The sequence below is a fragment of the Nicotiana tomentosiformis genome, chromosome 6 (assembly GCF_000390325.3).
Source record: "Nicotiana tomentosiformis chromosome 6, ASM39032v3, whole genome shotgun sequence".
NCBI lineage: Eukaryota > Viridiplantae > Streptophyta > Magnoliopsida > Solanales > Solanaceae > Nicotiana > Nicotiana tomentosiformis.
The window spans coordinates 114,789,665-114,803,961 of record NC_090817.1 but is presented as its reverse complement, the minus strand read 5'-3'; the positions used below and the strand labels follow the sequence as shown (position 1 = coordinate 114,803,961).

Here is a 14,297-nt window from a genome sequence, read left to right as displayed (position 1 = left end):
ATCTTGGTGTCTGAACAGGTAATGGAGCACGATGGAAAGTTATGGCGCTTGGAGTTGTTCATGAAACGAAATAAAAATTACATGCGTACGCTCCAAACGACGTTGCATACCTCGCAACACCCAGTTTAATGCACAGCGCACCTGGAAGCAAACCTCGCGTCGCAAACATTTCACCTTGCTGCACAACTTGCATCGCCTGCTGTCCAGCGTGATTTCCAGCTCATGTCACCCAGTCTTCAGCGTGCTATAGAGCTCGCCCAGCGAGGGTTATAGCGAGACCAATCTCGCGGCAGCTTCGCATCGCAAGGGAAACAGTGAGATAATCCTGGCGTTAAGCCTCGCGTATCCTTCTTTGCAGGTAGCTAAGGAGCTCGCGTCGCCATGTAAGTTTCTCGCTGTGAGCTCGTGTCGCCAGGTTCTCAGCATGCGTTAGAGATCGCCTCGCACGGTCCTTTGCTTGCTGAAATCCTCGCCATCCATGTTTCTTGCTAGCTATTGGTTTCATTGGCCATCCCTCATTTTCGTTGTAAAACTCAGCTTCAGAGATCGTCATGAACCTCACATCCTACTGTCCAGTGCTCGCTTGGGAGCTTGCCCAACGAGATATGGAGTTAGCCTTGCGTCATGCGGGTAATCGCAAGGTACAGCTCGCGTTAGCCTCGCGTCGCGCGGGTTACCGCGAGGTCCAGCTCGCGTTTGCTTCGCGTCGAGCGGGCTATCGCGAGGTAAGTTTTCTTTGCTTTTCAATACCTCGCATCAGACCTCGCCAGCCAGAAAACCAGCTCGCTATGGACCTCGCGTCGCATGGGTTGTAGCAAGGTCCACCTCGCGGTAGCCCTCGCGTCACCAGCATTTCCGCGCGATAAGAAGCTCGTGTCGCCTGCTTCTAAGATCGCTAAGTATTTCTCCTCGCCAGGTAACATGTTTTAATATTTTTTAAACTTAGTTTTCTAACTTGTTTATATTAAAACATCACTTAGTTTTCTAACTTGTTTATATTAAAACATGACTTAGTTTTCTAACTTGTTTATATTAAAACATCACTTTGTTTTCTAACTTCTTTCTGTTAAAACACTACACAAACACACACACACCTCACTCAACACAATACACTGCCCGTCCCTTTTCCCTTCCCCTCATACACAAATTTCATTGAAGACGTTGCTCATCATCTCTTTCAATCACTTGGGGCCTCATTTGAAGAACACTTCAATCCTCCTAAGCATCTAAGGTATGTTTCTAACTCTCTCCTGTATCCAAAATTCTAATTTAGTTAAAGAAATGCAATTCCACCATTTTGTGCATATCTTCAAAGCAACAATGTGCTTGCTCACCCTAATCCCATAAATCCCATAGGATTGGTATTGTTGTTGTGTACAATGGTGATAATATAAAATTCCCAAGCCGATTTGGAGAGGGTGAGGCAATCCCTCATATCTACAATCAATTTGACAACACTAGTGCACGCTAAGTGTTTGTCGAAATGCCTCAAAGGCATTCTTGGCCCAAATGGAGTTCTACTCTTCGGGATTGTAATGACTAATGCTTTGTTGCATTGCAACACTCCAAATTGCAAGTTTAGGCGGGATAAACAGTAGCAATATGCATAGCAATTGTGGTAAACACCATTTTGCGATTGTTTTATTCTCATGCTAAAATAAATAGGTGAAGTATGAGTAGCCTCAAAATGGTTGAACATCATGTAGTGAACTCTTAAGTGTGGAGTCATAAGACCATGTTTTGAATTGATTCATCTGCTTTATCACTGAGGAACAATCACTTATGTAGGTACGACTATGCCTTCTAAAAAAGGCGATGGTAAAGACAAGGGCAAGGCTACTATTCCGACTAAGGCCAAGGCTTCTTCCAGACCTCCACAGAAAAAGAGAAAAGGTGGGGAGGCCACTTCAAGCCAAATTGAAGGGTTGCAAGCAGTTGCAGCTATAGCAGCCACACGCCCACAGCCTGAGGGATAATAAGAATTTGGATTGAAGACCATACCTCAATCTGCCAAGGCTTGGTACAAGCTTTGTCGGCCGAGACATATACATCTCGAGTCAGCTATTCATGATGAGCACCTACAAGCTAAGTACCACTCAATTTGGAAAGGTACTCACGACCTTGGCTTAAGTTACGTGTTCAGCAACACCGGGGATATAAATGTCAACCTTGTTCTTGAATTTTATGCCGATTTTGATCTGAATGATCCTGAGCAGCTGGTGCCTATTAGAGGTAGGTTGATCAATTTTTCGGCAACAACTATATGCAATTTTTTGGGAGCTTCGGATGTTCCACAACAACCCTTGGACAACTTCATCACCCGTCCTACATATCCGGCATTAAGACACACTCTCTGTGGGGTCAATTCTGTGGTTGCTTGGGTTCGTGACAAGAAGACCCAACGCCATAGGAAATTTCCTAAGAAAAAAATGAAGCCGGAAGCTCAGGTATGGCTGAAATTGATCAACACACGACTATTACCATGCAATCATGAGACTCCTATAAGTCGTGAAAGGATATGCGTGTTGTACTTCCTCATGACTGGCCAGAAAGTGAATGTGGGCCACTTAATGCGCTACCAGATGTCCCAGGTGAGAAAAAGCAAGCGCATTGACAGATTGTCCTTTGCCAACATATTGACTCAGTACCTGCGCAAAGAAGAGGTGGAGGAGGAGCGAGATTTTGATAAAGTCATTCCACCACCCCTCAGACTAATGGACATCACAAGCATACGGGTGAAAGAGGAGAATGCCATGGCCACAATGACAGGTGTCGAGCGCTATGCTCGAGAAGACAGTCTTATGGCACATCTATATGGGATGATGGATTTACAGCTCCGGATTGGGGAAAGGCCGGCCACTACTGAGGAGAGGGCCACTTTGGAGGAGCGTTATCCGCTAAATCCTCATGCGCAACAACTAGTTAAGCTTGGCGATGGGCAGCGACTCCCAGATGATGAGGATGTCAACACACCAGTATGTTCTGAGGCCGAGCCAGAGTAGTCCGACAAGGATGATGATGATGATGCCGAGGGAGAAGAGGATGAGGACTGGACAGATATAGATAGAGCCTTCGATGATGGGGGCGAATACGATGTCTGATCAGGGAGTTTTTCCAACCACCTTACATGTTTTATTTTGTTTATGAATTTATATATGCATTAAGGACAACGCATGATCTAAGTGTGGGGTGGAAGGTATTCTCTGTCATTTGTAAATATTAGATAAACTAATTAGTTTGTGTGTTTAATGTTTATTTTATTTTCGTATTTACCCTTATTTAATATTTTAAAAAATATATATAAAAAAAATGAAATGACTGGACTTTTCCCGACGATGGATCTCTTAGGCAGTTTTCTTGAGGGACTTAAGTCTAATAAATAAATATATATATATATATATATATATATATATATATATATATATATATATATATATATTGTAGATAATTGTAGATAGTAATAATCCCTCGTGGTTTTTCTTTGTGCATCGGTTCTTTTCCACGGGATGTAATTAAACCGGGTAGTAGTTTTTGTTTTGTCTTTAGATTAGAATAGAATTTAGGAAATAAAAAAAAGGAAATGAAATAATAAGAAATGCTAGGCGTCTTTGACTAATTTGATAGTAGCATATTTAGGCTCTACATATGTAGTACCTTCCCTATGGTTTGAAAATATTTATTATGCCTTGTTGAGTAATAACATGTTTATTGACGCCTATATCTCATTTTCTTGGCTTGTGTCACTTTGTGTTTGATGCTTAATATTTTGTGGCTCTGTGAATACTTACAGTTGTTTGAGAATAGGAATGGAACTGTCCTTAGTGAGTCATATGCCATGTGTGGTGAGAAATTATATAGTCTCTGTCATGCATTAGAGTCTAGAACTTGCCCGGCATGTGAGTTGAAGCGAAATTTTAGGTTTTGCTCGGTTTGAAAAATGACATTAGGCTTTCTTTGATTTGTTTGAACTTAATGCTTACCACAATAAAAACAATTATCCCTAGTCAACCCTTTTGAGCCTATAAATTTTTATTTGGCAATCACATTACAAGCCTATACCCCTTTGTTCTTAATTATCATTGTTTTGATCCTTTTACCTCTTAAAGCACTTTAATTGTAAAATGAGCAGTAAAAAAAGTAATGATGAAACTTGGGTGGCTTTTGAGTGAAACCAATGGAAGAAAGAAAGGTGTACTTGTATTATAAGGAATACACCACTAGCAGGAAGAGTAAAAAAAAATGGAGCAAAGAAAAATAAACATATCTTATCCTTGCTAGTGTATATGAATTAATGTGATGCTTAAAGAAAGAGAAAATATTTTTGGGGGTGATAATGTTTGTGAAATTGAAATGGATTAAAGAATTTGCGCTTAAAGTTAATTATGTGATGTGTTAAAGTGTTTAGGAGGGTTATTCATTATTCCTAAATTTATCCTATCCGTCATTAAGCCAACATTACAACCATAAAAAGTCCTAATTGATTTTGGATCGAGCAAGCCTACATTAGTATAGGTTTACATAATGGGCAAGCCTATAGTACTTTGTGCATGCATGTGACTTCTTTGTGAAAGTGAGGAATTTCTTTGATATATGAGAATCCTTAAAACATATTTGAGCATTTGATTTGAATGTGTGAATTCAACTTACTCTCTTGTTCTTGTTGTGAGGGCATATGATTTTGCAAGGGATAGGTGACGTTATTAGATTTCTCTATAATGTTAAGTGTTCAAGCCATGAATGCATTGTGATATTGAGTAGGTTTGTGAGGTTAGGATTGTTAGAAACATGTTGTCCTTTTATTGAATAAAGATTTGAAGTATGGCATAAAGTAAAGGCAAATGTGTGTCGAAGACATATGCTAAAGTTTAATTGTTGCTATCAAACATAGTCATAGGTATGGTGTGCTTCGGATGTGCTAAAAGAAAATAAAAGTGCTCTAGGAATTGGTGGTTGACTCGAGGACGAGCAACGTTTAAGTGTGGGGTGGTGATGTGATGCCAAAATGCTTTACTTTTAGCATATTACTTGCCCTATATTTTTTTGGTCTAATGAGTTATTGTGCGATATTTAAGCTAAATTATATTGTTTTATGTGTAGGAACATCGGAAGGAATCATCAAATAAAAATTGCACAAAAAGAGGACAAAAATACAAGAAACGAGCACTAAAGCATCAAGTATCCAAACCGTACTACAGACCAGGCTTTACAAGGTCTATAGTCAGGTTGACCGTGCTATAGACCAGGCTTTGCGAGGTCTATATACAGGTCGACCGCGCTATAGACCAGGCTTCGCGAGATCTATAGCCAGGTAGACCGCGCTATAGACAAGGCTTCGCGAGGTCTATAGCCAGGTCGACCGCGCTATAGACCAGGCTTCGCGAGGTCTATAGCACGGTAATTAAAGTCGCGGGTTAAAAGATCCAACCCCAAAATTGGACCGAGGGATTGACATAAATACTCCCCAAATGAGTTATTCTAGGGTTGGACATGATTTTGGAGAAAAAATAGGCTGCCAAGCACTGTGGAGCAAGAATCAAACGAGTTTTTCCTTCCTTTATCTCTTTACTTTGTAGTTTCATATTTTTAAACATTATGTTGATTGTTGTATTTATGAGTAGCTAAACTCTTTAATCTAAGGTTTGATGGAACCTATTGGAGGATGATTCTCTACTGCGTTTAATATAGATTTGTCTTTGATTTTTCTATACTGGTTCAACTATATTTTCATTGTTGTTAATTGAAGAGCTCTCAATTAACTCTTCCTATTTAGTATGTAAATTGCTCGAGAGAGAGAGAGTGCACATTTAGGAAGTTGTTGAACAACACCACTCCTAACATAGTTGAGAGATCGATATGGAGGGTTTAAAGGCGGGATTAGAGATAACGAAGCCTTGGTGCGATTGTCGTGAGCGGTAAATTAGTGCCAGCTAGCGTAGTTCGAGAGAATACGTCTAGTAAATTGTAGTAGTTACTTGAGAGAGAGCTACGACACTTAAAGTACTCACGATCGGCAGAAAATATTTAGGCGAATTTATAGGAGATGTAGCGAGGAAGATTCCGACAATAGAGAAAATCATAACCTTAGACTTTTCCAAATCTTGTCTACAATATTTGCCTTGTTAGTTATAAATTACTGCATTTTTAATTACGTTGATCTTAGTTAGTAAACTCTCAAATTATTTTATAATATTTCTGAAGGTTGATTACTTGAATTCATGCAAAAATATTAGTGTAATTAACACGTTATTCCCCTGTGGGATTCTACTCCGCACTTGTAAACCGGATTATATTTGCAACGACCGCTTAGTCCTTTTTATAAGGCATAGTTGAGCGTGATCAATCTGCCATCGCAAATCTGAACTAGTCGGACCAGTCACTTCGAATATCGAATGATTGAACAAATAATGTATCATGCATCAATTGATTTAGTGTAAATATTGGGCAATATATTTTTACCACAAGTGCATATAAGTTAAATTCATAGAAGCTCAAAAATTAGCAAGCCCCGGTTGAATAAGAACTCTAATCTTAATCGGCCTAATTCAATGACGCATCACATTTTTCCAATTCAAAATTAGAGAACGTGACACAGAATAAAGTATATTAAACATAAAGAACCGTTTCGATTAAGTGGAACTAAAATATATAATTAGTTTGGGAGGAATTCAGGAAACTGAGTCGGGCTTCCAAGTTCCAACTACGAGATATATCAAAAATAAAGAATTAAGAAATATTTATACTGTATACTTAACGAATATGGGAGACAGCACAAGCACACTAGCTGGTCTACTTGGAGTAGAGATTGAATTAAGACGAAATGATGTCAATTCTGTGAGGATGTTAGTGAAGTGGACCACTTAATTGTAGGGACAAAAGGAGTTTCCTTTTGTTCTTTTGCATGTGATTTGTGCATATAGACGCGTTTCTACATCTATAAATAGCCTCCGATTCTTGCATTCTATCCCAAGTCGATTTTGTAGCATTCAACTACATTGCAATGGCGAAGCTTAAAGTTGTTAACATTGTTTTCTTTCTGTTGTTGGGTATAGGAATATGTTCAGCTGCTAGAACACTCCTCACTTATGATCATGTAGGTGTTGGGGGTGAGGTAGGCGCCTATGGTGCAGGCCATGGCATTGGTGGTGGTGTTGCTGCTGGAGGCTATGCTGGTGGTGGTGGAGGAGGTTCCGGTGGAGGTGGTGGATATGGAGCTGCAGGTGACCATGGTTATGCCAGCGGAGGTGGCAGTGGAGGCGGAGCCGGTGGTGGTTCTGGCTATGCAGCTGGAGGAGAGCATGGTGCTGGATATGCTGGAGGAGGTGGTGGTGGAAGTGGAGCAGGAGATGGCTATGCTGGTGGAGGACACGATGCTGGACATGCAAGTGGTGGTGGTGAAGGTGGTGGTAGCGGATATGGTGCTGGAGGAGCACCTGGTGGTGGTTATGGTGCTGGAGGTGGTGGAGGCAGTGGTGGCGGCGGAGCAGCTGCAGGTGGAGCACATGGTGGTGGATATGCTGAAGGCGCAGGAGGAGGCAGTGGTGGCGGCTATGGTGCTGGTGGGGCACCAGGAGGTGGATATGGTGGTGGAGGTGGGCATGGAGGTGGCGGCGGTGGTGCTTATGCTGGAGGAGCAGCAGCTGGTGGATACGGTAGTGGAGGAGGAGCCGGTGGTGGTGCAGGAGGAGCATATGGAGGCGGTGGTGGCGGTAGTGGTGCCGGTGGAGGTGGAGCTTACGCTGGAGGAGGTGAGCATGCTGGTGGATATGGAGGAGGTGCTGGAGGTGGTGAAGGTGGTGGACACGGTGGTGGCTACGCCCCTTGATTGCTCATTCTAATCACCATTTGAAATCTAAAAATTTCCATATTCTTGCCCACACTACTAAAAAATAATGTAATCAAATTGTGGAGGGAAGATGATATATCGTGAAGGCAAAAGAATTGCAGCAAAGAAATGCTGCACCTTAAGTGTATTATCGTTTCCTTTAATAGCAAAATTAAGGTATGATGCTTGCATTTTAAGTACTATTAATTAAAGTGGTCAGCAAATTTCTGTACTCTATAAGTTGCATGCAATCAATAATAAGCAATATTGGTTTGGGCAGATTAGTAAACCTTTGCAAGGACGATCACACGGGAATTGATCATAATACATACAAAGAAATAAAAGAACAATATTGAAAAGAAAAAATATTAAATAGAACGATTGAACAAGGGAAATATTAATAAGAGAAACAACGTAATGCCCGAGTGGAAGGCATTAGGCAAAATAAAATATCTTAGCTTGTATCAACAGTTAATTTGTATTTGTACTACAATTGAACTATGTGAAAATTTCAGTTAATGGATGAGAATTACAAGAAATGTATCACATGTATATATAAAATACAAATAGCACCGAAATTGAACTAGAATTGGACTCCCTCATAGTGGCAAATATGCTTAATTACACAGCAGTTAATTGCAAACTCAAAGCATTTATAGAGGACACCGCAAAAATTTTAATCCCCAACCAAAATTTTGAGGTAAATCACTGATTTAGAGAAGTAAATCAAGTGGCAGATGGTTCTGACTTCCTGATGTTAGGCTAAAAATTCATGTTTTCGCATGTAATTTGCCTTACATTATACCTCAATCTTGTTAACTTTAGTGTAAATATTTGTGACTCGAGCGTAATAATGGTGTTTATATGTGTAGGAGTCAATTTAAAGTGAATTGATAAGCTTGCATGCAAAGTGAAGTAAAAACAGAAGAATTTGGAGAGAGTATGAGTTGGTGCCAGGCACCAACCAAAACACCAAGGCAGAATGTGAAAAATTTCGTTGTCCTGGCTGGCGCCAGGAGCCAAGCGAAACGGCTAAGGACGGGTTCACCCTACACGCCCCCAACAGGTATAAAAGGGGTTCTAAACCTATTTCTTAGGTTTGGACACGATTTTGGAGAAGAAAAAGGATGCCAAGCACTATGAAGCAAGAATCAAACGAGTTTTTCCTTCCTTCATCTCTTTACTTTGTAGTTTCATATCTTTAAACATTACGTTGATTGTTGTTGTATTTATGAGTATCTAAACTCTTTTAACTAAGGTTTGATGGAACCTATTGGAGGATCATTTTTTACTACATTTAATATAGATTTGCCTTTGATTTTTCTCTACTTGTTCAACTATATTTTCATTGTTGTTAATTGAAGAGCTCTCAATTAACTGGGCCCATTTAGTGTGTATATTGATCGAGATAGAGTACACATTTAGGTAGTTGTTGAATAACATCACTCCTAACGTAGTTGAGAGATCGATAGTGGGATTAGAGATAACGAAACTTTGGTGCGATCGTAGTGAGTGGTGAATTAGTGCCGGTTAGAGTAGTTCGAGAGAATACGTCTAGTATATTGTGGTAGTTGCTCGAGAGAGAGCTACGACAATCAAAGTACTCATGATTGTTAGAGAATATTTAGGCAAATTCATAGAAAATATAGCGGGGAAGATTCCGACAATAGGGGAAATCATAACCTTAGACTTTTCCAAATCTTGTCTACAATATTTGCCTTGTTAGTTATAAATTACTGCATTTTTAATTACTTTGATCTTAGTTAGTAAACTCTCAAATTTTTATATAATATTTCTGAAGGTTGATTACTTGAATTCGTGCAAAACTATTAGTTATAATTAACACATTATTTCCCTGTAGGGTTCGACTCCGGACTTGTAAACCGGATTATATTTGCAATGACCGGTAGATCTCTTAGGAGGCATAGTTGGGCGTGATGAAATTTTGACGCCGTTGCCGGGGAAGCAATAGTTTACTAATTACAACTATAAGAATTGATAGGATTCTTAGTTTAGTCAATTTTCTCCATTTTTATTCATTACATTGAAATTCTAACATTTGTAGTCTTGTGTGTTATAGGTGTATGCCTAGAAACTACTCAAGAACTGGTGAATTGTTTGAAGTATTACCAGATCCTGAGAAAGCTTTCAAGGCATTAAATCGTGCAAACAAGAAGGACAACCAACAACATCACCCAAGAGAACAAATTGAACCGGATATGGGTGACGCTTTGGATAATCAAAACAATCGAAACAATGTGAATGACCCGAACAATCAGGGTATGGCACCTCTTGTATCAGAAGTAGCTTTGTATGATTTGGCACAACCCACCACTAAAAATTTGGCAACTGCAATTATAGTCCCTCAGATACAAGTGGGGTCATTTCAACTCACAAACAACATGCTACATCTACTGCAAAATAAGGAACTGTTCTCCGGGTCTTACATTGAAGATCCACAAGAGCATCTGAAAATTTTTTGGTCGATTTGTGTCACGCAAAGGCAACCAAATGTAACACCGGAAGCAATAAGACTGTTGTTATTTCCATTCTCAGTGACAGAAGAAGCCCAAACTTGGCTTAATTCGCTCCCCATAAATTCCATCACAACTTGGGAGGAATTAGTCAAACAGTTTTTGAATAAGTTCTACCCACCCAATAAGACTGCCAAGCATGTTAATAAGATATTGAGCTTCAGGCAGAAACCAGTTAAAACGTTACAAGAAACGTGGGAGAGATTCAAAGGTATGCTGGTTAAGTGTCCACATCATGGCATTCCTGATCAGATGTTGGGACAACGGTTTTACATGGGATTGGCGGACAGTTTGAAGGCCAGTGTTGATGCTTCAGCAGGTGGAGAATTTTTAAGCAAGTCATTTAGAGAGTGTAAGGTCCTGCTAGATAAAATGGCTCAAAACTCGGGATAGATGACAAGAGACTCCACAATCACCCCTATAGTTCACTTAGTAGCATTGGACCCGAACAATTCCATAGACGAGAATATGGCCACTCTAATGAAGCAAATGCGTATCCTCACCAAGAATATTGATGAATCAGGCCAGAAGCAGGTACACATAGTTGACACGACTAATGGGGGATTACGTACACCATTCATTAACCAACCATATGTGTATTCGTGGAGTGGTAAATGTGACAACCAAAACTATCAAGAGAACATGAACTATGTGGGCAACTATCGAGGCCAGAGGTAAGGTGGTCAGAATTGGGGGTAGCAAAATCAGCAGTATAGACCAGCACAACAACAGTACAATAACACCAGCAATCTTGGAGCTATACGGCCACAGGGTCAAGTAGTACCTTACCAAAGTCAACAAGGATACAACCAGCAAAATCAGTAGATAACTTATCAACAACCTCAACAATAACATATAGTGAGGAAGGATGACGGGTTATCTGAAATTAAAGGAATGTTGCAACAACTTATTGGGGCCAGCGGGAAAATGGAAGAAAAGGTCCACCAAATGCAAGAAAAGGTAGTGTCACACGACTCGACTATCAAGGGCATTGAGATTCAACTAGGGCAATATACATGGCCCTTAACAATCGTCCTCAAGGGACGTTACCTGCGGACATACTTGTCAATCCAAGAGAGCAGGGCCCGAAGCTGCTTATGGTGGTGAGCTTGAGAAATGGTAGAGATCTTGATTTAGAGCAAGAAATTGCTCGTGAGAGCCGGTCAACTGAAACACTTGTGTTAGTTCCAATTGAGTTAGATGAGTCAACTGGGCTAACAAAAGGAAGAGTGCAACCAGCCCAAGAGGAAATAAACAAGGAAAAAGAAGTTGCGGGGGAGACTGAGAAAGTGCAAGAGAAGGTTTTAAAAAAAGTGCCTGAGCAGGATCTAACTTAAGCTGCAGGAAAGAAGCTACCTCCAGCACCCTTCCCGCAGAGGTTGGCCAAATATCAGAAGGATGAGCAGTATAAAAAGTTCATGGAAATGCTGAAGAAAATTCAGGTAAATATTCCTCTAATCGATGCTTTGAGGGAGATGCCCGGTTATGCAAAAATGATGAAGGACTTGATGTCTCGTAAGTTCAACTTTCAAGACTTGGCAACTGTCACATTGACACAAACCTGTAGTGTTATTGGGATAAGACCTATAGTTGAGAAGCTATCCGACCCTGGAATCTTCACAATTCCATGCACCATAGGTAGCTATGCATTCGCCAAAGCATTGTGTAAAATCTGATGCCATTTTCTATCTATACAAAGTTAGGCATTTGAAGAGCAAGGCCCATATCCATATTACTACAGCTGGCTGACCGAACGGTGAAAAGACCATCAGGTATACTTGACGATGTACTTGTGCAAGTTGGAAAATTCATGTTTCCAGCAGATTTTGTCATTATGGACTGCTAGGTTGATGAGAAGATTCCCATAATTTTGGGAAGGCCGTTCTTGGCCATAGGAAGAGCTCTAATTGATTGTGAAACTAGGGAGCTGAAGATGAGGCTGAATAATGAAGAAATAACATTTAATGTGCAAAAGTCTATGCAGCGACCCAGTGAGTTTGCATATCGCTCTTTGTTAGACACGGTGGATGTAATCATGGAGGAAGATGATGAGGCACTTAATGCAAAAGACCCTCTAACAGCCTGCCTTATGAACTTAGAAGAAGTAAATGATGAGGACTTGGCGGAATGGGTGTTGGCTCTTCAAGGGCAAGGGTACTGGAAAAGATAGCTCGAATTCGAGCCTTTACACTCTGAAGAAAGAAAGACCCCTCCAGCCAAGCCATCGATTGAAGCACCACCACAATTGGAGCTGAAACCGCTACCATCTCACCTTACATATGCTTTCTTGGGACCTAACTCGACTTTACCTGTTATTATCTCATATGGTTTGTTAGATATGCAGGTAGAACAACTTTTTAAGGTGTTAAAAGAGTGAAAGATTATAATTAGTTGGACCATTGCAGACATTAAGGGTATCAGCCCGCCTTCTGTATGCATAAAATTCTACTGAAAGATGGGCACAAACATTCCAGAGAATATCAAAAAATGTTGAACCCTAACATGAAGGAAGTTGTAAAGAAGGAAGTGATCAAGTGGTTAGATGCGAGAATTATTTTTCCCATCTCTGATAGTAATTGGGTTAGCCCAGTTCAGTATGTGCCAAAGAAAGGTGGGATGCCTGTTGTGTAAAACGAGAACAATGAATTGATATCAACGAGAATAGTCACGGGATGGAGAATTTGTATGGATTACAGAAGATTGAATAAGGCCACCCGAAAAGACCATTTTCCATTGTCGTTCATTGATCAGATGCTAGATAGATTGGCAGGGAGATCTCATTTTTGCTTCTTGGATGGATACTCGGGGTACAATCAGATATCTATTGACCATGGTTATGCCAGCGGAGGTGGCAGTGGAGGCGGAGCCGGTGGTGGTTCTGGCTATGCAGCTGGAGGAGAGCATGGTGCTGGATATGCTGGAGGAGGTGGAGGTGGAAGTGGAGCATGAGATGGCTATGCTGGTGGAGGACACGATGCTGGACATGCAAGTGGTGGTGGTGAAGGTGGTGGTAGCGGATATGGTGCTGGAGGAGCACCTGGTGGTGGTTATGGTGCTGGAGGTGGTGGAGGCAATGGTGGCGGCGGAGCAGCTGCAGGTGGAGCACATGGTGGTGGATATGTTGAAGGCGCAGGAGGAGGCAGTGATGGCAGCTATGGTGCTGGTGGGGCACCAGGAGGTGGATATGGTGGTGGAGGTGGGCATGGAGGTGGCGGCGGTGGTGCTTATGCTGGAGGAGCAGCAGCTGGTGGATACGGTAGTGGAGGAGGAGCCGGTGGTGGTGCAGGAGGAGCATATGGAGGCGGTGGTGGCGGTATTGGTGCCGGTGGAGGTGGAGCCTACGCTGGAGGAGGTGAGCATGCTGGTGGATATGGAGGAGGTGCTGGAGGTGGTGAAGGTGGTGGACACGGTGGTGGCTACGCCCCTTGATTGCTCATTGTAATCACCATTTGAAATCTAAAAATTTCCCTTTTCTTACCTACACTACTAAAAATAATGTAATCAAATTGTGGTGGGAAGATGATATATCGTGAAGGCAAAAGAATTGCAGCAAAGAAATGCTGCACCTTAAGTGTATTATCGTTTCCTTTAATGGCAAAATTAAGGTATGATGCTTGCGTTTTAAGTATTAAAGTGCTCTGCAAATTTTAATTTCTGTACTCTATAAGTTGCATGCATGCAATAATAAGCAATATTGTTTCGGGCAAAATTAGTAAACCTTTGCAAGGACAACCACAAGGGAATTGATCATACTACATACAAAGAAAGAAAAGAACTAGATTGACCAGAAAAATTATTTAATATATAGAACAACTGAACAAGGGAAATCTTTGCTGCCCTTAGTGTTAAGAAACCAAAAATGGACAGACCTTGCACTGTCGATATATGCTCATATAAAATGATGGCTCAATTATCACTGAAAATCTGAAAACTTTAAGGAA

The 14,297-nt window shown here is 41.0% G+C and overlaps 1 non-coding gene across 1 annotated transcript; it reads right to left on the bottom strand.

Annotated features, from left to right (window-relative positions):
• Nucleotides 1–10,491: 10,491 nt before the first annotated feature.
• Nucleotides 10,492–10,598, bottom strand: LOC117280611 (small nucleolar RNA R71). Its single transcript, XR_004511147.1, has one exon. It is a non-coding gene; the product is annotated as a small nucleolar RNA R71 (small nucleolar RNA).
• Between the last annotated feature and the right edge of the window lie 3,699 nt (nt 10,599–14,297).